Here is a 25,700-nt window from a genome sequence, read left to right as displayed (position 1 = left end):
TAATGCAGTTCCTCCCAGTATGTCCCTAGATCACCCAAAGCCACTGCCCCTGTGTTGAGGGATCTGGTGTGGGGCTGGAACTCCTTGCTCCTAATGGGAGACCTCTGCAGCCTAGATATCCCTCCTAATTGCCTGGCAGGCATGTCTCCGTGGTTGAGCATTGACCTATGAAGCAGGAAGTCATAGTTTGATTCCCAGTCAGGGCACATACCCAGTTTCAGGCTTGATCCCCAGCGTGGGGGATGAAGGAGGCAGCCAATCAGTGATTCTCTCTCATCATTGATGTTTCTCTCTCTCTCTCTCCCTCTCCTTTCCTCTCTGAAGTAAATAAAAATATATTAATTTATATAGTTGTAGGACTTCCATTAAGCCAGCTTTCAGGCAGTTCTGAATTATGGTTCTTTATTTTAGTTGTCATTTTAATGTGATTGTGAGAGGCGGTGAGTACTGGCATTTACCTATGCTGCCATCTTGGTTTCCTCCTGTTTCTATTATTCATATAGTTCCCAGTTACTTATTGCATGGTATCTTCAATGTGGCAGTTAAGTGCTTGAATGCATTTTCCTAAAGGGATGGCCTCTGTCAGAAGGAAAACAAAGAATCAATGCAAGTTAATATGAGTTTCTTTTTCTGAACTTAAAAAGCAGCAAGTACTGCAGAAATATTTGCATAGCACTATTAGATATGACAGTATAGGAGATAATGAGTAGATAGGAAAAGGTGAATGTTTAGAAGAAGCCTCAAGGAGTATAAGAAAATGTAAGTCCAGATCGGGAGAAACCAAGATGGCGGCATAGGTAAACACGGGAGTTTGCTGCCTCGAACAACCACTTCAAAAATACAACTAAAAGATGGAACGGACATCATCCAGAACCACAGGAAAGCTGGCTGAGTGGATGTTCTACAACTAGGAGGAAAGAGAAAAGCATACCGAGGCTCAGAGGAGGCGCAGTGCTGAAGTAAAATACTAAGGTTCGGAGTGCATGTGGAGCGGGCTGGAGGCTGAGGGCGCGGTTGTTTTCAATCGGGAGGGAGTCTCAGGCTCTGAGCTCCAGTTCCGGGCGAGTCTCTAAGGACCCAGACTCATACGGGAGAAGCGGGACTGTCTGGCATCGCTCAGAACCCTAGGGCAGCTTTCTCTCCGTGGGGCTTGCAGCGACTACTGGGACACTGAGAAGCAGAGCCTCTGAGGGCAAGACTGAGAGCAGCCATAATTGCTAACCCCGCCCTGTTGATCCCGTGGGAGCCGCCCCGCCCAAGCCCTGCAGGGAGGCTTTTGCTGGATAGCCTCAGGCAAAGGCTAGATTAGCACCTCCCTAGAGATCCAGGAGCCAGGAAGCCCAGAGGTCAGAGTGGGACCATCCAGCTTTAAGCTCCGTGGAACCATAAAAGACACACTCAGGAGGCAGACTCAGTGAGCACCAAAGCCCCATCGAAGCAAGTCTAGCCCCAGAGGGGTGTCTCCAGCACAGAAGTTCTCCCACCGCAGACACAGCTGATTCTCACAGCCAATTGACCTGGAGGTCAATTCCTCACAGTGATAACTACAACAATCAAGGCTTAACCACAACAAGACTGTGCACAAAGCCCACAAGGGGGTGCACCAAGAGTGTCTACCTTAGGTAATTGGGACACTTAGCACAGAAAGGCACTCTATCGACACAGCGAAGCATAAAAAAATGCCAAGACAAAGAAACAGGACACAAACGACAGAATTGGAGGAAAGCAAACTGTTGGATATAGAGTTCAAAACCACACTTTTAAGGTCTTTAAAGAACTGTTTAGAAGCCCTCGAAAAGACTGGTAAGACCGCCGATAAATGTAGTGAGATCCTCAAGAAATCTAATGAGACCCTCGATGTTGTGATAAAGGACCAACTAGAAAGTAAGCATACACTGACTGAAATAAAGAATATTATACAGACTCCCAACAGCAGACCAGAGGGTCGCAAGGATCAAGTCAAAGATTTGAAATACGAAGAAGCAAAAAACACCCAACCAGAAAAGCAAAATGAAAAAAGAATCCGAAAATATGAAGATAGTGTAAGGAGCCTCTGGGACAGCTTCAAGCGTACCAACATCCGAATTATAGGGGTGCCAGAAGATGAGAGAGAGCAAGATATTGAAAACCTATTTGAAGAAATAATGACAGAAAACTTCCCCTACCTGGTGAAAGGAATAGACTTCCAAGTCCAGGAAGCGCAGAGAACCCCAAACAAAAGGAATCCAAAGAGGACCACACCAAGACACATCATAATTAAAATGCCAAGAGCAAAAGACAAAGAGAGAATCCTAAAAGCAGCAAGAGAAAGAAAATCAGTTACCTACAAGGGAGTACCCATACGACTGTCAGCTGATTTCTCAACAGAAACTATGCAGGCCAGAAGGGAATGGCAAGAAATATTCAAAGTGATGAATACCAAGAACCTACAACCAAGACTACTTTATCCAGCAAAGCTATCATTCAGAAGTGAAGGCCAGATAAAGAGCTTCACAGATAAGAAAAAGCTAAAGGAGTTCATCACCACCAAACCAGTATTATATGAAATGCTGAAAGGTATCCTGTAAGAAGAGGAAGAAGAAGAAAAAGGTAAAGATACAAACTATGAACAACAAATACACATCTATCAACAAGTGAATCTAAAAATCAAGTGAATAAATAATCTGATGAACTGGTGATTGTAATAGAATCAGGGACATAGAAAGGGAATGGACTGACTATTTTTGGGGGGGGGGGGAGAAACGGGTGTGGGGGTGAGTGAAGAGATTAGACAACAATTGTGCACCTATGGATGAGGACAGTGGGTGGGGAGTGAGGGCAGAGGGTGGGGTTGGAACTGGGTGGAGGGGAGTTATGGTGGGAAAAAAGAGTAACTAATGTAATAATCTGAACAATAAAGATTTTATTAAAAAAAAAAAAGAAAAAAAAAGAAAAAAAAAAAAAGAAAATGTAAGTCCATCCCTGTGGGCAATATTAGCATCTCTGTAGAGAGTAACCTGCTGCATGGTTAATATTAATTACACAAGGTAATGGCCTGCCACTGGAGGATTTACAGATCTAAAGCTCATCTAAAAATTATTTTCTTTTTTATCTTTAATTTTTAAATAACGTATTAATTTAAGAAAAAAAATGCTGCATGGAGGAGACATGCAAATTTTAATCGTGTTTTAAATATTTTTATCAATAACATAGATTTGTGACTCTATCTCAATAAGGTACCTAGGTTCATTATCTATGGACCTATCATTAATTAAAAAAATATTTTAAATGCTTAGAAACCTAATGTTACTTTAGTATTTGTGATCAAAATTATTATGCATATTTAGTCTAGAACTTCATTTAAGAGTGAGTATTCCATTCAACTTTTTTAGTCTATAAGCTATTTTAAATGATTTCATGTTTTATTGGGCCTCTTGCTTTACTAGCTTTTGCCTTGAAGCAATAATACTTAATGTCTCTTTAGCTATACACTCAGATATTGAGTTGTGGTCTGTGAAATCTAAATCTGAACATGTAACTTTTTGGCGTTCTCTTGGTGTCCTAAGGATTCTCACAAGGACTTACTCAGGTTTTTGGGGTTTGAAAAGGGGAAAGAGAAATGGTTATAGGGGTTTTATATGCATCCCGTCCTGAAAGTCATTATCTGACAACCTCAACGTCTCTGTAACATGAGGGAATATTATCAGTTATTACTACTACCTACTAATAGTATTTTATAGGAGAGAGTTGATGGGAAAAACAAGAAATTCTCCATTTAAAAATTATTAAAATTAATATTATTGGGGGTAATAATAAAATAATGTTTTATTAAAATTATTGGGGGTTATAATAAAATTATGTAGGTTTTAAGTGTACAATTCTATAATACATCTTCTGTGTATTGCTGCATGTGTTTATTATCCAAGGTCAAATCTACGTCCATTAGTATGACCTTCTTTACCCTTTACTAAATGTTCCATTGTGAATTGAACACTTTTATAGACAGGTTATGAGCACAGAACATCTATTTATTTATAAGGCAATGTATAATATATAAGCTGCAGTTTGCCAAAGCCAACGGTCTAAGGCCAATAATTCAAATAAAGCTAAGTTGTTCAAATTAGGTTTTCCTGTATCATTGGGCTTCTTTCACAAAAGTGGAAATAGAGAATCAAGTTGAAAACATACTAGGATTCTGACCAACAATCCTACTGAAGGTTATTAGTCCTGAAATTAACAAACATAATATTGCCGGATTGTCTATTGGGGTGAGAAAAGTTTTTACGTGAATATTTTGGCTCCTGTAAAGGACCATCTTTTGTAATGAAATCATTAATGATTTAAAGGAAGTGGTTCTGATGTGCTCTTTATTTTATTAAAAGGCATCAGAATAATATAGGGTGGTTGAAGTGTCATGATTCTGTAACTTTATTTCATTAGAGAATTAAACTTTTTAAAAAAACCATACATTATTTTGCCTGTAGAGCCATCTCCTTTTTATATTCCTTGAGAAGCCTTTGAAATTCCTAGAAATCTGAAAATAAAAACACACAACCACATACTTTTTCAATTTTTCAGTATAATTTTGTTTCAAATATGCCGGTGACGACTAATAAAAACTTTCTCTACTTTCATTTGACACTGATTTTCACCTTTTTTCTTCTCTTTACAGTTGTTTGTAAGAGGAATTTCCTGATACGATTGAAAACAGGTATGTGGAGAGAAGTATGTGCCAAGATTGGCACACATTCAGATGCTGAGGTGGCTGCCTCTGTGAAACAAGTACACTGTGTATCACACAATTATGCCAATCATGATGCCGCCAACGTTGCCAGGCATTCTTATCTTTGCTCTGTACTCCTGTTCTTGAGTGTCATGAATGGTGCTGCCATTGCTCCCGAAATCTGCCTTTGGTCTGTTTCTGAAACAGTATCCTAATCAACAGGAAGACTTGTTTTTTTCTGGACTCCATCTTGGTCATCAGACTGGATTTGTCCTGTGAACTCTACTAGTAAGTACCAGAGAGGCTAAAAAGATGAGTCTGTTGGAGCCTGCTTATTGCCTCATCTTGGACCCTGGCCTGGTTCTTGCTCCATGACTTGACTCTGTTGAATCTTGGCATTGACTCTGGCCGAGACCTAGTGACTGTTCCCTGAAATGCCCTTCAGCTTTACTGGAAGGGGAAACTACAAATGATAGTCATGGGAACCTAACAGTTGCCAAAAGCCAGACTGACAAAGAAAAACATAAAGGGCAAGCAACAGCATGATGCCTGCAGTAACAGGCTGGTAGCTTTACCACCCTAGGCTTGTGACCTTCACACATAAATACATAGAGTAGGGATTTCATTGTACAGCATTTTGCTTGTTATTTAACAAAAGAATTGGAGGCACATATTAATGTATTTATTGAGGGTAGGAAGCACCCTATAGTGCCAAAATAACATCATTTTATGGAAATTCTCTTTCGCTCCTGACCAAAGCATTTATCATTTACTTTGAACAGAACTAAAAAAGTAAACATCTACAGAAATCATTTGCCATGCAATTCAGATATTCTGGTAGAACACTGAGTGTCTAAATTAGCATTTGTCCTCTATAAGTAAGCTCTTAGTTTTTCCTATTTTAATATTTCTTTAAAACATATTTTTATTGATGTCAGAGAGGAAAGGAGCAGAAGAGAGAGAGAGAAACATCAATGATGAGAGAGAATCATTGATCAGCTGCCTCCTGAACACCCTCTCCTGGGAATCAAGCCGAACAACTGGGCATGTGCCGTGACCTCCTGGTTCATAGGTGGACGCTTAACCACTGAGCCACACCAGCTGGGCTATTTTAGTGTTTTTTTTTTTTTAATTAAAAAAATATCGAGTTAGATGTTTTTTACAATACCAAAAAAAAAAAAAATACCCAGTTTATTTTTAAGTTACATTATTTGTATTTTATTGTGTAAAAATAACCCTGTCATCTTCTTAAGACTGCTTGATTCTGTTCCTTAGTTATTCAATTAGTTCAAGTCAGCTGTTTGTAAGGGCAAAAAATAATGTTCAATAGAATGAGAAAGGGGGACTGAGTAACTTTTATTATGGAGAAAAGTGTTGTCTATGGAAATTAGAAGAATTTTAGCATTTCCAGAATAAGCCCATTATATGAGAAAAGCTAAAACACATGTATTTATTTCCAGTTTTCCTAATATTAATTATTTAAAAGGTATCTCAAACTCATTTCTCCTGTTATACTTAATAACATATTTACTAGCATCATTACTCCATTAAAAGTCATATTCTGCTTGAGAACTTACTTCAAATGAGTGATATTTTATAGATTTTAATTGTTACATGTTGTGGCATAAATACAATCTTTGGAGAAGTGGCTGGCTAACTTTATTAAATAATTAATGTATATTTTTTTCTAATACATAATATTTTGAGTTAATATGTAGTGTGAGGATGAAATTGCTTCTCTCTTTTTAGCATTACTTTTAGGCCCATTTCTTCATAAAATATGTAATAAAAAAATTTAATCTGCATATATTATTGCTCTATTCTTCACATCTTTAGCCATGGGAATATATTACTTAAATTAGTGCACACTCTAAGATTTATAAAGGCAAATGGTTTCTTCTTATTAAATATATGCACCCTCTCATTTATCATCTATAATAATAAAAACATAATATGCAAATTGACTGAATGGCCGAACAGTGGAACGACCTTCCGGACTACCTTCCAGACAAAGCTGCAGCTGCGAAGGCCTACTTTTGCACAAATTTCATGCATTGGGCCTCTAGTTATTAATATACTCATTCTCCTTGGCTTTGGACAGGCACTAGCTTCCAATCTACAGTTATTCAGGCAATGCCTAAGTTCATAATTTTTCACTTATTTGATTACACATGCCATTTTTGAGCAGAATTTTATAACACTGGAATTTTATGAAACACCATTTAGCAACCATAGTCTTGAGGAAAGAACTTTGTGCTTAAGACCAAATAGACTTTTGAAAGTATTATTTATAAAGCCCTCAATGTGCTTGAAGAGGAACTAAATTTGGATTTCATTTTCAGAGTTCTAAACATGCGACATATTCTTAGGTGTTTTATAATGCATATCAAAGTAGGTAGCCCTGTCCCCACTTTCATAATAAAATGACAAACATCAAGACCATATGGGGTAATAAAATTTTAATATTGATATCCTATCTAATAGAGAGAATATGCTAATTGACCCTCACACAGTCACAAAGATGATGGTGCCCAAAGCCAATAAGGAGGGAATATGCTAATTGACTGCCCAGCCCTCAAAGATGGTAGCGCCCACAGCCAATAAGGAAGGAATATACTAATTGAATGCCACACCCTCAAAGATGGTGGCGGCGCCCACAGCCACAAGATGTCCGGCAGGGGAGGGCAGTTGTGGGCAATCAGGCCAGCAGGGCAGGGCAGTTAGGGGCGACCAGGCCTGCAGGGGAGGGCAGTTAGGGGCGACCAAGTTGGCAGGGGAGGGCAGTTAGGGGTGACCAGGCTGGCAGGGGAGGGCAGTTGGTGGTAATCGGGCCGGCAGGGGAGCAGTTAGGTATCAATCAGGCTGGAAGGGGAGTGATTAGGGGGTGATCAGGCTGGCAGGCAGAAGTGGTTAGGGACAATCTGGCAGTCAGACAGGCGAGCTGTTGGGAGCCAGCAGTTCCGGATTGTGAGAGGGATGTACGACTGCCTGTTTAGGGGATCAGGCCTAAATCAGCAGTTGGACATCCCCAAGGGGTCCCAGATTGGAGAGTGTGCAGGCTGGGCTGAGGGACCGCCCCTCCCAGTGCATGAATTTCATGCACCGGGCTTCTAGTAATAATAATAAAAAACAAAATGATAAATGGGATTATTGAGATGGGGACTTAATTGTTGAAACCTGGGATCTGGTCTAAAAGACTCAAAACTATTTAAATCTGACTTATTACTAGAGACTACATGAACACTTCCCAAGGGAGGTTACTATGGTTATTTTGTTAATTATCAATACTGTTTATGTGCTTCTCTGATAAGTGGATTTCACAGATTTCCTTAAACACACAACTCAGCATCTCTCAATGATTTTTCTCACCACATTCTAAAGTTTTATCTTATACTAGAGGCCCAGTGCACAAAAATTTGTGCACTGTGGGGGGAGGGGGGGCCCTCAGCCCGGCCTGTGCCCTCTTGAAGTCTGGGACCCCTTGGGAGATAACGACCTGCTGGCTTAGGCCTGCTCCCGGGTGGCAGAGGGCAGGCCCAATCCCTAGGTGCAGCCCCTGGTCGGGCTCAGAGCAGGGCCGATTGGGGAGTTGGGGCGCCGCCCCCTGTCATGCACAGAGCAGGGCGGATTGGAAGGTTGCGATGCCACCCTCAGTCATGCTCAGGGTAGGGCCGATTGGGGGGTTGGGGCACCGCCCCCTGTCACACTCAAGGCAGGGTCAATGGGGAGTTTGCGGCGTCACCCCCTGTCATGCACAGAGCAGGGCCAATCAGGGGGTTGGGGCGCTGTCCCGTCACTCACAGAGAAGGGCCCATCAGGGTGGTTGGGGCTCCGTACCCTGTCACGCACAGAGCAGGGCCGATAGGGGAGTTGGGGCACCGCCCCCTGTCACACACAGAGCAGGGCCGATGGGGAGGTTATGGCTCTACCCCGTCACACAAAGAGCAGGGCCTGTGGGGGGTGGGGGGGTTGGGGTACCACACCCTGTCACACACAGAGCAGGGCCGATCAGGGGGTTGGGGCGCCTTCCCCTGTCACGAACAGAGCAGGGCAGATAGGGAGGTTGTGGCCCCGCCCCCTGTCACACACAGAGCCACAGGGCGATCAGGGGGTTTGGGCGCTGCCCCCTGTCATGCTGATCCCGATGCCGGGAGGCCTCGCTGCTCCGCTGATCCCGGTGCTGGGAGGCATATTATCCTTTACTATATAGGATAGAGGCCTGGTGCATGGGTGGGGGCCGGCTGGTTTGCCCTGAAGGGTGTCCTGGATCAGGGTGGGGGTCCCGCTTGGGTGCCTGGCCAGCCTGAATGAGGGGCTGATGGCTGTTTGCAGCTGGTCACACTCCCTTCAGGGTGGGAGTCCCCACTGGGGTGCCTGGCCAGTCTGGGTGAGGGGCTGAGGGCCGTTTTCAGGCTGGCGGGTGACTGAAGCTCCCAACCTCTCCTTTTTTTTTTTTTTTTTTTTTTTATTCTGGCCAGCTTTAGCTCTGAGGCTTGGCTCCAGCTCTGAGGCCTCGGCTGCTGAAAGCAGGTATCTGGTTTGTTTGGGTTCTGTAATCAAAACACTGTTTCAACTCCAGCTCTGAGACCCCCGCTGGCTGAAAGCAGGTTTCTGGGGTTTTGTTTAGCTTCTATATTTGTAACAATGTTTCAAACTGCAAGCTCAGAGGCCGGCAGCCGCAGGCGGGAAACGGTGGCTTCCTCCGTCACTAAAGCAAGCAAGCCTCCTGTTCGCTTCAAGCTGCCTGCCACCATCTTGGCTGGCAGTTAATTTGCATATCGCCCTGATTAGCCAATGGGAAGGGTAGCGGAGGTATGGCTAATTACCATGTGTCTCTTTTATTAGATAGGATACCTCATGCTCAAGCATTTATTAAATTACATGGCTAACCAATATACATTTTAAAATATGGATGCTTAGTATTTTTTGCTAATTGTGTTTCCATAGAATCTCATTCCATTGTTTCTAGCATGACTGAGACCAATGAAAGTAAAAATTTTGTATTCAATAATGGGGCTAAAAGATGAGTAAAAAGTCACCTGCATTCAAGAAGCACAGACAAGTTTCCTAAATTTTGACTGTTTGCCAGTCTACTGAAACAGTCACTGGACTTTTCCTTTCACACTTCCTACATTTTCCAAGGAAATGAAAATAAAGATATACAAAGCTAATTCTTTTAAAGTAAAATGTTCTCTTCCAATTCCAAAATGAATGACTATTACCAGTTTTAATTGTTCAGTACACACTCTTAGGGTGGGTGTGTGGTCTTCATTCTTAATTGTGGCTTTGGTAATAACGTCCACATGGGTATTAAGGTCAAGCAATTCCAAAGAGAAATGCTTGTGACTTTTGATTGCTGATACCATCATCCCTGCAGTTGCTCACAACTCATTTTTTTTCTTGATTTTGTCGGAATCACCTATCTGCAGTGAATTTTTGATACATAAATGGTATCATTGATAGGAGAGTGGTGTTTTACTTGGAAATTGGCTACACTTTCTATGTGAAATTTTATGCTGATATAATTTTCAGATTTTTCTATTCATACATTTTCCCATTTACAACACTTGATTATAAAGAACTATTCACTTAGTCCATTTTATTTCTCATGTATTCAAAAAACTCTACATGTTAGATATTTTTTTGAGTGACTTCTCACTTTGACATGAAGATTTTATCAAATACTTTTTGTTGAAATACACATTTAGCCTGTACGAAATCTGATTTATAAGATATACCCTTTTTTATTTTCATATTGGTAGGATTCAAACAAAGGAAAATTTAAGTTCTAGATTTGAAGGCTTAATATCATGGATTTTACACAATCTGTCCATGCAAATTGAATCACACACTCAAAGGAACTTAGATGTTGTGTAGCCCAGTATTTCACCCAGTGTTAATCCTACTGAATCTATGAAAAGTGATTATCCAGCTTAGTGAGAAGGTTTGCCTGCTCACAGTGAACTCATCATCTACCGGCAGCTCATATTTTCTTAGTCAGCCTTATTAGTTAGTAAGTTTATTTTAGTACTAGTGGCCCGTTGCATGAAATTCTTGCACTGAGGGTGTTGGGGGGTTCTTCAGCCTGGCCTGCACCCTTTTGCAGTCCGGAGATAGGGTCTAAGCCAGCAGTCGGACATCCCTCTCACAGTCCAGGACCCTTTACTCCTTACCGCTCGCCTGCTCGCTGCTCCTTACTGCTCGGCTCGCTCCTCACGGAGGAGGGAGAGGCTCCCACCACCACTGCTGTGCTTGCCAGCTGTGAGGCCGGCTTCCTGTGGGAGCGCACTGATCACCAGGGGGAAGCTCTCCTGTGTTGAGCATCTGCCCCCTGGTGGTCAGTGCACATCATAGCGACCAGTCATTCTGGTCATTCTGCAGTAATGGTCGCTTAGGCTTTTATTATATAAACTAGAGGCCCGGTGCACAAAATTCGTGCACTGGGGGGTGGGGTCCCCTCAGCCCAGCCTGCCCCTCTCACAGTCTGGGAGCCCTCAGTGGATGTCCTACTGATGGCCACAGTCTGGCAGCAGAGGCTCGGAGCAGGCGTCCCGTGTTTGTGTGTGTGTGTGTGTGTGTCTGTCTGCTAGGGCCTGCCCCCAGCTGCACCACGTAGGCTCGAAGCAGTTGCCGTGTGTGTGTGTGTGTGTCTGCTGGGGGCCTGCCCCCAGCCACACCATGGAGGCTTGGAGCAGGAGCCCCTCTGTGTTGATCTCTCAGGCTCCTGGCCTCCACTGCATGTTGTACTCTCCCTTGAGCTGTGGCCAGGATGGGGGTGCTGCTTGCAAGCCAGGCTTTCCTGCTCCAGGATCGCCATGGCAACTGGGGAGCAGGCAAAGTTTGGGGCTGCCCGCAGGCCACGCTTGCTTTCCTGCTCCCGGATCCTCATGGCGACTGGGGAGAAGGCACAGCTGGGGGCTGCCCTCAGGCTAGGCTTGCTTTCCTGCTCCCGGATTAGGCGCAGCTGGCGGCTGCCTACAGGCTGCACTTTTCTACTTACTGATGGCCGGATCACAATGACCCAGGGCCCAGTGGCACTTTCCTGCTTTCCAATAGTCATAGTGTCCCGGTTGGGGGCGGGGCTTAGCAGTGCGGGGCTTAGGCGGCACGGGGGTCCCAGCTGGGGGCTCAGGTGGCACACAGGGATCCCGGCTGGGGGCGGGGCTTATGCCCCGCTGCCCAGGGCTGCACATGGGGCCCAGATGGCAGCTCGCGCTGTCCCGTCCTGCCTGTAGTATAGGATAGAGGCCTGGTGCACAGGTGGGGGCCGGCTGGTTTGCCTTGAATGTGTCCCAGATCAAGGTGGGTGTCCCACTTGGGTGCCTGGCCAGCCTGGATGACGGGCTGATGGCTGTTTGCAGCTGGTCACACCCCCTTCAGGGTGGGGGTCCCCACTGGGGTGCCTGGCCAGTCTGGGTGAGGGCCTGAGAGCCGTTTTCAGGCTGGAGGGCAACTTAAGCTCCCAGCCTCTCCTTTTCTTCTTCTTTTTTTTATTCTGGGATTTATTTACCTTCTATAGCTGTCACTGGAGCTGAGAGCTGGCTCCAGCTCTGAGGGCTGAAAGCAGGTTTCTGGGTCTGTTTGGCTTCTATAATTGAAACTCTGTTGCCATCACAGCAGCTCTAAGCTCTGAGGCCGAAGCTGGCTGAAAGCAGGACTCTGGAGCTTGTTTAGCTTCTATAATTGCAACATAGTTGCTTAGAGTGAAGCTCAGAGGCTGGCAGCGGCAGGCCGGGAACATTGGCTTCCTCCATCACTGGAGCAAGCAAGCCTCCTGTTCGCTTCAGCTGCCTGGCTGCCGGCCGCCATTTTGGTTGGCAGTTAATTTGCATATCCTGCTGATTAGCCAATGGGAAGGGTCTTGTGGTTATGGTCAATTTGCATGTTTCTCTTTTATTAGATAGGATTAGCCTGGGAGGGGAAGTGCCTATGAATTGTGTTCTTTACTTTTTTAAATGTGTGTTGTTGTTTTTTTAATTATTGGTTTTAGAAAGAGGAAGGGACAGGGAGAGGGAGAGAGAGAGAAACATCGATGAGAGAGAGAAACATTGATTGGTTGCCTCGATATACTCCTCTAAATGGGACCAAACCCACAAGTGGGGCATGTGCCCCTACTGGGAATCAAACTGAACCGGTGACCTTTAGGAGCATGCAACCACACTCAACGAACTTGGCCACACTGGCCAGGGCTACATTTTTATTAAACTATGAATTAGCAACATTCATACCAGAAAGGCAGATCTTTGGCTCCCTGAGGACAGTTTCTAAGGACTCTATCTCTAGTCACAGCTATAGTGAAAGTAGCCTTGTACACATCACATGGTGGCTATTCAAGTTGTATGATATCATTAACTCCAAACTGGTGGCTATGTTGGCATATGTGCAAGGGGAAGAAGCTACCATGTTGATGGAAGAATGGAACATATGCTCAAAATAAGCAATTATAATGATGTTATTATGAGGACTTGCATTTATTGAGTGCCTACGGTCTCAGACACTATCCTAAACACTTTACATGTGTTATCTTGTTTATTCCATACACATAAGGTAGGTAGCACTATTACTATTTACAGAAATAAGAACAAGGCTCTAAGACATTCAGTGACTCACCAAAGTTCACAAAGTTAGTAATTAATAGAGATAATGATTGAAATGAGACAACAGATGCCAAATTGTAACACTTAAATCATACTCTTAGCATCTGAACTGGTCAGGGCCCTACAGAACTGCCTGACCACACTTTAGCTCTGCAGCTGACAGGTTTGTACCGGTTTCTCCTCCCCATCTCCTTAAGGTATGCTGAGTGCATTTTGATTTCTTGCTACCTTAGATCTCTACCTATGAAAAAGCTTTGATTAATTGTGTTACGTTTTGCCGACTTAGAGAACTCTGTGTTATAGATTAATTGTTGGGATTTTATGGGCAAAGCAAAACAGATAAACTTGGAAATTATCTACTGCCTCATATAAACCCTTTCCTCTGAAAAAGTACAATTGTTAAATTTATAATAAGTTGTGTTTATGAAATATTGCATATGAAGGCAGCACAATTTGGTTTGCATTAGAGTTAATATTAAGGATGCAGGTGTCAAACAAATGGCCCTGCCTATGGGTTTAGAACAGTTTTTGCCACATGATGTCACAAAATTATAACATTTCTCTTGGCATTTTTATTAGCCTGGAAAGTCGATGACTAAGGCCCTTCTAATAACCTCCTGTTCTTGGTTTGGTTTTGCAAAAAGAACGACATCTGTATTCTTACCCCCATGACAGCACAATAGAAATAAAAGGAATAGAAAATAGGAAATTGGAAGAAGAGGCCCACATTTGTGAGGAAGAGAAAACAAGTGCACAATAAGGATAGACCTCAGAAGGGAACCACATGGGATTGTTAATTAGGAACATAAAATTATGCATGAAAGTTCACCCCTCCACACTGGGAGAAATATTTATAGTTTTTATTATTTATAATATTCCTTTTAAAAAAATTACCCTTCATACCAGAATCTGAGTTTATGACCTTTTGTCTGCTTTATTTAGCTGTGCAAAGTTGGCTCACTGATTGTACTTATAAATCCAGCCCAAATATAATGTGGTTTGGCAAGCCATTCTGAATAAAAGCAAAATATATACTTAAACAGTCTCTGCCTAGGATCCTAGGAAGTAGCAAGTCTAAGCTGGAATGGGGTTCCCCACACTGATGATTGGAAATATTAGCTTTTAGCAATGTTTCTTAACAACAAATCTGATTCAAGACTTGGTGCAGTTTGGCCTATGGGTCTCCACTATTGTTCTAGCAAATCTAGACACCTTTTTTCTTATAATGGGAGTTACATGCCTGCATTCATGAGCTTGAGTTTCCCAACCCCATTAGGGCTACCTTATGCTTGGGTCCACATGCTGGTTTTTAAAAAAAAATAATTTAATCATTTTAAAGAGAGAGGGAGAGGTAGAGATAGAGATAGGAGAGAGAGAGAGAGAAAAAGAGAGAGAGGCCATTTGTTGTTCTACTTAATGCATTCATTGGTTGATTTTTGTATGTTCCCTGACTGGGGATTGAGCCCGCAAACTTTGCATATCAGGGCGGTACTAACCAATTGAACTACCCATCCAGGGCCAAATGCTGATTATTGATTGTAGAAATCTTTGACTCTGCAATCCTCTGAGAACTGAGGCACTGCCATGTGCTTTACCATCACTTTTTGGGAGAGGAATTCTTGAACCTCAGCCTAGGAACTGAAGTTATGCTGCCCTAGAGTGGATCATGTCTGTGGTGACTTCTAGCTTGCCATGTGCTCTCCATCCATTGGGCTAGGATCCTAATTTGTGGTATAGACTCTTCCTAATTATTGCTAGTGATTGTCATATGTTCTGTAATATTTGACTTGACACGGAATAGTCCCTATTGTGTATTTCTTTCTGACAAACTGAGTCTACTTCTGGAACCATTGTCCTGTACTCACATTGCCCAAACTGTCACATGCTGCTCTTTGGTATTTTATGATATTAATTTATAGTTTAAATTATTTTGAAGTTGTTTAATATCATTATTTTTAAATAATATGCCAAAGTAAAAGGTCTTATACTTTGGTTAAAACTAAGTGTAAGTTAGATCACTTGTTAATGTGGTATGACTGTAGTCTTGTTTCAAATTGTAAGGTACATAAACAAGTTTGTTTTTTTTTAATATAAAAACTTTTTTTTTTGTATGTGGAAACTTGGAAGGTGATTTGCTTTTATCCTGTTCATGCTTCTTTTGGGTAAAGAAGAGGGTGGTGTACAGAGTAATAACCACCATTTCAAGGGTGCAATTTGTCTGCTTTGAGGACACTATTCATTTCTGTCATTTTTTCACTATTTCTTATATGTTTATAACTTTATGTACTTTTCCCACTCTACCCTGCACTCACACACACCTTTGTGTTCTCTGATTCTTCATAAGTGAATATAAAATTAATGCCTTAGTCACAATTAGATTCTATAAAAGTTTTCATAGATGCACTGTGTTTCCCAAGTACTCTATTTTGTGCTTGAAATAAGGTAAAGATAAATTGTTAGGTGAACTAGAAAACTATCTTTTAATGAAGGATAAGCTAACATTAGAAGTATCTATTTAATTACATGATCAAACATTATTATCAACCTACTTATATGTTGCTGGGTGGCTGTGTAAGCCCGTATAAATCTTCCTTTCAGGCTGAAAAATAGATTGTGTTTCCCCTCTTACTCTTAGGGATTGAAAATAGAGCATAGATATTGATAAAAATCTATCAACTATAATTATATTTTTCTGTCATCAAATAGAATGAAATATTTGATACATTTTTAGTCCATTTTTCTGTAAGATTGTTTATCTTTTTATTGGTTATATAGATTCTTTATATATCCCGTGTATTGTGCATATACATACTGATGAAGGCTTTTTAAAATTTTCGTTTTCTATATAGTATCTTTTGATAAATCGTTCTGAATTTTAATAGTTGAATTTACCAGTTATTTCCATTTTTTGTTTGTTTACTTTGTTATTTCTTGCTTAATACATCCTTCCCAACCCCTAGGTCATAAAAATAGTATCAAACATCTCTTAGCACTGTCTAATATAGTAGATGTCTACACTGATGGAAATATTTTGTATCGAGCACTGTCCAATATGATAGTCACTAGGCAGATGTTTCTATTGAGCACTTGAAATGTGAAGAGTGTGACCAAGGAGCTAAATTTTTAAATTTAATTAACTTAAGTTTAAATTTAAATTGCCTCATGTGGCTATAGACTATTGGATTGAATAGCTCAGCAACAGCTTTGCTTCATTATGAACAGTGATTCATTTGGTAATCATTTTTCTGCATGGTGTGAAGGGATAATCTGGTGTCATATTTTGCCTTATGGATGACCAGTTGGCTTAGAGCAACAGCTTTTCCTTGCTGATTGATAGTGCCAGTTTTGAAATAAAAAATAAGTTATGTGTGTGTCTGTGTGTGTCTATTTCTTGGCTTTCTCTGATCCTTGGCAAATTCATCTGTCCTGGCACCAGCACCCCTTACTGACAGTCACCCTGGCTTTATAAGCTCCTGTCCCCACCTGCTTTCCTCAGAGCTAATCACTTTGGGAATTTTTGTATTTGTTATTCATTTGCTTTATTGGGCGGGGGGAGGGATTGTTTGGTTTCAATAATAAGTTTTATATGGGCAATGATGTGTTATCATTTTTTTAATGTTTAGTTCTTGTAATCCTCATGGTCTCTCATTCTTTAATCATTTTTAATCCTTTCTATTTCAAGCATATTTAATCTATATTTTCTGGCTGATATTTTGCTATCTGATGTCTTTATCGACCTGATTCTACTCTCTGTAGTTTCTGCTGGTTCTTGCTTCATATTGCCTTACAAATGAGCATTACTGTGTGGGAATTATGTGAAGCTTGGGCTAAACTGGATTAACTAGTTGAGAGAATTTGTATTTCCCTCTGCCAAGGCCTGGGACATTACCCAACACTGTATACTGTTTTCAGATGTTTGAACCATCTTGGTAGTATGAAATTTGGCTGCAAAACCATGTGAGAGATCAGTTGATCATGAGTCCTCAGGTGATGGTTTTTGTTCCCCTTCCCTAGTGCCAAGTTTAGAGACAGACTGGATTCTTTACAATCGCCAGCTGTGTGTGTATGTTTCTGGTACAGGGATGATACAGATTTATTGAGTCACAGGAGGGCATGTCACCTTTTAGATGTTCCATCTCTGGCTGGCCTTGGGCTTTGTGATCTATTGCAAGCACCATCTGGGCTGTGAGCCTTCAAATCCAAGTCTACTGTGTTCACCAAATGTTCCAAGAGGACACCTGAATGAAGTACTCCTCTTAACCATGTGATTTCCCCTTTCAGTTAGTTTTATTATCTGGACATTCCTTTCTATCTACTTTTTATTTTTTTTCTATCTGCTTTTTATATTTTATTTTATTTTATTTTTTTGCTTTTTATATATTTTATGTACAATTCTTAGTTGCTCCCAATGGAAGGGTTTTTATATTACCAAAGACGGACTTTCACAGATTAGCTAAAGTAATACATTTAGTAATTGGAAATACAGAGAATTTTCTTGGAGCCTAGTTTCAGGAAGTAATGCCAGATCTTTCTGGAGTGGTATTCCAGGGCTGGTTTTCCCCAGGGCCTACCAATTATTCATGTTGTTGCAGGGCTAAATGACCTCACACTTCTAGTGTCCAGTGCAGTCCAATGGACTCAGTCTCTGTATGCAGATTACAAATTCTTGAGATAGAAAAATAAAACCATCTTAACCTCAACTAAGATGGTACTAAGGTGGTAGGCAATATTTAAGGTGTGCAGTAATGTTAGAGCTCAGGTTCTGCTGGACTGTCTGGAATTGAATTTGAGCTCCAAATCTTGTAATCTTGGGACACTTTCCTTAGAATTCTGTGACTCAGCTTCTTCTACTAATGGGGATGATAATAATAGTACTACCTCATAGTTGTGATGAGCAATAAATAAATTATTATATGTGGAAAGTGAAAAGTAAGAGTAATGCTTTGGGTATAGCAACTACTCAATAAATAGTAGTTATTTCTTTCCCCTCGCTTAATGTAACCCTTGATCTAATTGGCTGTGGCTAGAGGTTAGGATGATGTGACACAAGAATGTTTTCCTAGGTATGTTCCTTCATTACCAGTGAGATGCAAATTGAAAGAAAGGAAGGTAATAGCAAATATGACTAATATAAACTGGAGAAGTAGGAACAAAACAATACATCTGCATCAATTTGCTGAAACATTCAATATGATTTTCTTTATATAAAAATATACTTGAATGATAGAATTTTTACCTAAAGAGACAGATTTTTTAAAAAATGTACATAGGCTGAGCTATATTATGTGTAACATTTCACAGCTGAAATATTTCCTATTTGAATTTATCATATACTTATTGACAGTCTATTGTGTGTGAAACATTGTATTATGTGGATATAGTATAAAGCAAGTAAAAGCAGAATATATTACTAGGTATAGTTATAAACTATAAAAGTAGAATCATGAACATTTTACGGAAAAGAGTCTTTTTTTAAAAAATATATTTTATTGATTTTTTGCATAGAGGAAGGGAGAGGGACAGAGAGTTAGAAACATCGATGAAAGAGGAACATCGATCAGCTGCCTCCTGCACATCTCCTCCTGGGGATGTGCCCGCAACCCAGGTACATGCCCTTGACTGGAATCGAACCCGGGACCCTTTAGTCCGCAGGCCGACGCTCTATCCACTGAGCCAAACTGGTTTCGGTGGAAAAGAGTCCTATTTTAAATAATGCTAGAAAGACCTTAAACATTTCCAGGAATTATGTTCTCTGCATTTCTTTTAAGTGTCTGAAGTTTTATTTATTTACTTTTGGTTGTTTTTGTTTTGTATTTTTTTAAATATATTTTTTAATGATTTTAGAGAGGAAGAGAGAGGGAGAGAGAGATAGAAACATCAATGATAACAGAGAAACATTGATTGGCTGCCTCTAGCACACCCCCTACTGGGGATCGAGTCTGCAACCCAGGCATGTGCCCTTGACCAGAATAGAACCTGGGACCCTTCAGTCCATAGTCAGATGCTCTATCCACTGAGCCAAACCAGTTAGAGCTTTGTTTTGTATTTTTAAGGGAAGAACATGTGACTTTGAAGTGAGGGTCAGTACTTAAGCCTAACCCCCACAAATCAGTACATCCAGTTCTGGGTTATTTCCAAGTCCTTTGTAACTTAAAAATGAGTAAGTAAAAGTAACTGCATAAATGTACCACTTTTTGATCCACTCATCCACTGATGGGCATTTGGGCTGCTTCCAAATCTTGGCTATTGTAAACAACACTGCAATGAACATAGGAGTGCATATATTCTTTTAAATTAGTGTTTTGGGTTTCTTTGGATATATCCCAGAAATGGAATCGCTGGGTTCACCTCTTACACCATACACAAGAAAAAATATCAAAATGAATTAAAGACTGAGGTGTAAGACTCAAAACCATAAAAATCCTAGAAGAGAACATAGGCAGTAAGATCTCAGACATTTCTCAAAGCAATATTTTTTTCTGATATATCTCCTTAATGTAAGGGAAACAAAAGAAAAAAGAAACAAATGGGATTATATCAAACTAAAAGTTTTTGCACAGCAAAGGAAACCATCCATGAAATGCAAAGACAACCCACTGAATGGGAGAATATATACATCAAAGATATATCTGTCTGATAAGGGGTTAATATCTAAAAGTTATAAAGAACTTATAAAACTCAACACCAAAAAACAATACAATTAAATAATGGGCGAAGACGTGAATAGACACTTTTGCAAAGAGGACATACAGATGGCCAGTAGACACATGAAAAGATGCTCAACATCACTAATCATCAGAGAACTGCAAATTAAAACCACAATGAGCCCTGGTTGGATAGCTCAGTTGGTTAGAGCATCATCCCGATATACCAAGTTTGTAGGTTTGATTCCCAGTCAGAGCACATATAAGAATCAACCAATGAATGCATAAATAAGAAGAATAACAAATTGATCTCTCCTTCCCCCGATCTCTCTTTGTCTCTCCCCGCCCTTCCCTTCCCCTTCCTCCTTTCCTTCCTCTGTCTAAAATCAGTGGATTGATTAGAAAAACACACAAAAATAAAACCACAATGAGATATCACCTCATACCTGCTTGAATGGCTATCATCAATTAACAAACAAGTGTTGGTGAGGATGTGGAGAAAAGGGAACCCTTGTGCACTGTTGGTGGGGATGCAGACTGGTGCAGTCACTGTGGAAAACAGTATGGAGTTACCTCAAGAAATAAAAAAAGGAACTGCCTTTTGAACCAGTGATAAGAATTTTTTAAAAAGTAATAAAGTTTTTTATTTGTATAGTCTTTTACAATGAACATAGTACTTGCATGGATTCCTCTCATCAATTCAGTGAGGAAGACCATTGCAATAAACCTCTCCACTTTAACAGATGAACAAACACAATGAGGCTCAGGGACTTTTGGTGACACTTACGCTCACAAAAACACAGAGTAGAGTCAGACTCAAACAAGAGTCCCGAATTCAAGTTCTAGATTCTTCTCACTACTTGCCAGCAACCAATCCTCTCACAGAAATGAATATACTTCTGTTAATCAATGCGTTAGAATGCACTCTTGAATCAGAAGAACTCTAAAGTAAAAGCTTCTACTAATTTTTCCTTTGATTATGTTGCCTCTGCACTTTCAGGCTCACAGCGTGTGACATCTTGGTCAGATTGAGTAACCGGGAGATCAAGTTTTGTGTGCTGAAAACAATGAGGATACAGATTGTATAATCAGGACAGTTTTAATTTCTTTGCTACTGAGTAAAATCAATGGAAACTTTCCATCTGAATGTATATCGTGTAGGAGTTCATCGTGTACCAATAAGACACTTTGTTCTTAAAACATTTACAAATATTACTTAATATAGCCTTTTTCCTGCTCTCAAAAACATGGAGAGAAGTTGTTGAAAGTGCTCGACCTTTAAATTCAGAGTGTATAAATTAATTCATGTTATTACTTCAGTTTCACAGCTGAGTTGTCCAGTAAATAAAACTTCCCCTCATTAGAAATGAAGCCAGTCTTGCAGTTCCCTATAGGCCTCATATCACTTACACCAGCCTCTGTTTCGGACATTGACCTGGAACCCAGGAGAGTTTATGCACGATTGGTGAATTAAACCAGAAATAATTTCCTGTGGCATTATGTCACAACCTCAATGATGAAAAAAAAAAATCCATTAATTTCTGTTGCATTTAACTGGAAACATTTAAATGAATTCTTTCAGGAGTATATAAATTTGATGGACCACAATTTTAAGGTTTCTGGTGCTGTATAAAGTACATATCCATTTCTTATGTAAACTGTGTTATCATGCAATTATCTATAGATGTATGTGTCTCTGCCAAACTGTTGATTTTTACTTATTTATCATTTTACGTCTGATGTTTGCCATTCATTTTGCTAGAGAGAAACCTTATCCTCCTGAGGAAGGGATTTTTTTTTTTTTTACTTTTAAGTAATGACATATTTTGCCCATAAAGTTTCAGAGGAAGTAAGATTAAATGTGGGGAGTTTCTCTGAATAAATCCATCATCTTTACTCAGTTCCCATTCTTTTTCATGCACTTGATAATCTTCCTCCCTACTTTTGTCTGCTTCACAGACCTTTCTTTTTCTGTCACCTAACACTATTTCTGAAACCTCTGTCGTTGTTTTCTTCCCTGACTCAATTTTTTCAGTGCCACATCTGTCTTAGAGTTTCAATTCAGTCCTTCCAGAGGAAAATGATGGTTTTCCTGTCTACAACTCTTGCCCTAACTGATCTCTTTTGCTGCGTCCTGCCTGGCCATTGCCTACATGATATTCTTCCATTCACAGCCATGCCAATGTTAGAATCCATTAACCCCTAGAGTGCCGGGGAGTGTGATCGCACTCCCCCTGCAGTGTCACTATCAGATGCTAGTAGTTCACTCTTTATTGACAGATGGTACCTAAGTGCAGATTACTTACGATGCCAAATGTTTGTAGTTCTAAAATTGACCACTGGCATTTATCTGCCTAATTTTTTACAGGTGCTACAATTTTATGGAGTTTACTCAGAGTTTGTAGCCCTAAAGCTTCGAAATGGCGTCCAGTTCTAAGTCTGCTTTTATTAGTGATGATGATATTGCTAAATAGGTCAATTCTTGCTGTGAAGATGACAATTTTGTGGAAGATATTGGAGAAGGGTGTCCCTCTATTTTAACATTATATGCTTTGTTTTATTTTTTTCTACTAGTATTTTATAATACAATCAGCAAACAATATATGTCAAAGATGAAAACAAATGTAGTAAAATTTTCCTTAAGTTTTTGAATACGTAACTTCATTTACTTGCGACTCATAATTTTTTTCCTAACCTGCTGTAAAATCAGCAAAAATGCCTTGGCAATTTTAGCATAGTTCCTAGGATATTGGCACTCAAAGGGTTAATGTCCACCCAATCTTTCACACTGGAAATACCAGGGTCATTCCTAGCAATTCTTACCTTCTAAATCCAAATTTTCATCAAACTCATAAGACTTAAGATATAACCTTGAATCCAACATCTTTTTTCCATTCCTGTTGCCATGCTTTAGTTGACCTCTTTCATGTCTCACAGCTGAAGGGTCCCACAGCTTCTCTGTTCTTTTTTGGTAATTCTCCATTTTGTTCTCACAGCAATTTTACTAAAAAACAAGCTAGTTATATCCCTTCCATGCTTAAAAACCTACATTGACCTCCCTTTACTGTTGTAATCCTTAGCTTTGCTTTACTGTCAAGCACTATCTTACATTTCCAGTCTTCATTTCTGATTATGCAGGGACTCAGGGCCATCATGTGCCAAGGTCCTGTCAAGAATTGTGTCTTTGAGTATTCTGTTCTTTATATCGAGATGACCTATCAAATCTTTCCCTCTAACTGCTTGTCTTTCATAATTCGGTTCATTGTCACTTTTCTATGAAATTATGTCAGAGTTCCATAAGAAGCATTTATTGCTTTCATAGCAACTGAATCTGTTGTAGCTTTTAATACATTTGACTATAATTATATGCTTATACATCTATCTCCCCTAGTATGTAGTGAAAGAAAAACACATCACACTCTTGGTGTGTCTGTGCATGCGTGGGCCTGTGTGTGTGTGTATGTGTGTGCATGTTAGCTCAGGGCCTACCATATGATAGGTCCTCAATTACTGACTAAATAAATGAATCAATTAATTAATGTCCCACCCAGCATTCAAATTAAATTTTCCCATGCTTAGATTAGAGATAGAAATCATCTCTTAACACTACATTGATTCTCATAATACTGGTCTCTATCTTCATATCTCTAAGTCTTCTTGGAGATCAATTTGTTTGTTAGTTGGTCTATCTATTAACCTCCTGTCTTTATCTATCTTAGTTCACCTGGGCTATTATAATAAAACTAGAGGGCTATTGCACGAATTTGTGCACCAGTGGGGTCCCTCTGTCTGGCCTGCGGGATCAGGCCAAAACCTGCTCCCTGACCTCAACTGAGGGGTCTGGATTGCAAGAGGTCGCAGGCCAGGCCGAGGGACCCCACCGGTGCACGATCGAGGCCAGGGAAGGATGCAGGAGGTTGGCCAGGCTGACACTCTATCCACTGAGCCAAACTGGTTAGGGCTTCTTTTGAGTTTTCATAGCACTCTCTGATTGGATAATAATTTTGGAACTTATGTATTATTTTTCTTGATAAATTTTTTATGTATTGCATGTAAACTTTTTTGAAAAAGACAAACATGTTTACATCTTTTTATGCTACATAAGAGGCACTAAAGTGCCTTATACAAGTAGGCCAAAATCATCAGTTGGAACAAGGCACAGAGGAGTGAGAACTGTATTAGCATTGTGGGAACTGTGATACCTCCCAACTCTCCCTCCCTTCTCTTTGTGCACACCCTGTTTGTGTACACACTGAAAATCCAGCACAGTGATGGCTTCCTATTTTGGTCACTCTCTTTGGTGTGGTGCATTTCCTCTTTGGGAAGCTCATAGTCCTTGATTGACCTTGAACATTATTATAGTTTAAAATCAAGTTGCATATATTAGTCCACTAGTGGAGCACTCTTAAAATATGAACATATTTTCTGCCTTTCATAGGTTACATATAATCTGGGACATTTTGTGGGTAGTAGTAGTTTGACAGCTGGATGATCATATTTGCAGAAGCACTGTATACCAGTGGGGTGAATATTGGCAACTTGCTAAACCTCATGAGGCCATTTCTTTTGCAAAAGGTGGGATTTTACAAGTGTTGAATGAAGGAAACATGGAAATTACTTGCCTCATACTGGGGTGCTCAGAATGAGTCAGCTCCTTTCTCCCAACTAATGGCTATGGGCCAAACAATTAAAATGATTCTTATTTGTCACAGAATCAAACAGCACCCCAAGAAAACCTAACACAGTAACTTTGTGACCTCAAGTTTTGAAAGTTATCATGGATTATATGTGCATTTAATTTTCAGTAGAGTTATTTGTTGACAATAGCTGTTTCATAATAAACTTGTAAGATTACCAGTAGTATTTAATCTTTCCAGGTTCTAGTTAAAGGTTAAGCAGGTTCTCTGATAAGAAGATTAAGTGATTAAAATCAGTAGTTTCATAGTGTCCATAGGGGAAAGACTTCAGTTTCTTTTTTCAAGTCACACATTAGAAACATAAGATATATTTGTTTCAAGGACAAATTAGCTGGAAAATTTGACTGTATAAGGATTTTTTTCTTTTTTAAAAGGAGTTGTGTTATAGATGGATATTAATGACAGATTGTCTTAGTTTATTCTTGGTTAAATTCAAAATTAGAAACGTTTCAGAATAGTTTTAAGGTCAAGGGTGAGATAGAGATTAATGGAAATGTGCTCTCAGGCTGCATCTATTTGGCTTCCTGGAGAGTTTGACATACTATAAAGCTGTTTCTTCAACTGTTATTAGGAATTAGATTTATTTTCTTCTTTAGGCTCATAGCTTCTTGAATTTAGGCTCAAAGATATTTTGCTGTTAGAATAGGTCTTTTGGGGGAAAATACATTCAATTTTTTACTTTTATTTATAGCAAAATGTCAAGTTAGTTACCTGCGGAAGATAAACCTCAAGAATTCTGGGATATCAGACTTGAAATAGATGGAAACATCTGCCAGGAAAAAAAAAAATTGGTATCAGGCCTAATAATGCAATGTTATATTTAGATTTAGATAGCCACCAGGAAATATTATGGTTCATGCTGTCTTTTATGTATTATTATGTACTAGAGGCCCAGTGCATGAAGTTCGTGTATTTGGGGGAGTCCCTCAGCTTGGCCTGTGCCCTCTCGCAGTCTGAGAGCCCTCGGGGGACATCCTTAACTCTGCAGCAGAGGCAGGAGAGGCTCCCACTATCACCACTGTGCTTGCCAGCTGTGAGCATCGCTTCTGGCTGAATGGTG

General features: G+C 40.2%; 1 protein-coding gene across 2 annotated transcripts in view; it reads left to right on the top strand.

The window, feature by feature from the left end:
- Positions 1 to 25,700, top strand: part of SLC16A7 (solute carrier family 16 member 7) — a 377,073-nt gene that overhangs the window by 220,271 nt on the left and 131,102 nt on the right. Inside the window, exon 2 of one of the 2 annotated variants that reach the window (XM_070409837.1) lies at positions 4,652 to 4,690. The exons of the other annotated variant lie outside the window; for it this stretch is intronic. The gene's annotated coding sequence lies outside the window, so the exon portion shown is untranslated. The remainder of the gene's footprint in view (positions 1 to 4,651; positions 4,691 to 25,700) is intronic. 2 annotated transcript variants of the gene reach the window in all.

The sequence above is a fragment of the Myotis yumanensis genome, unplaced genomic scaffold (genome assembly GCF_028538775.1).
Source record: "Myotis yumanensis isolate MYYU_CA2020_CCGP unplaced genomic scaffold, mMyoYum1.0.hap1 SCAF_3, whole genome shotgun sequence".
Lineage (NCBI taxonomy): Eukaryota > Metazoa > Chordata > Mammalia > Chiroptera > Vespertilionidae > Myotis > Myotis yumanensis.
The sequence above is the reverse complement of the archived record's forward strand: the minus strand, read 5'-3'. Positions and strand labels throughout refer to the sequence as shown.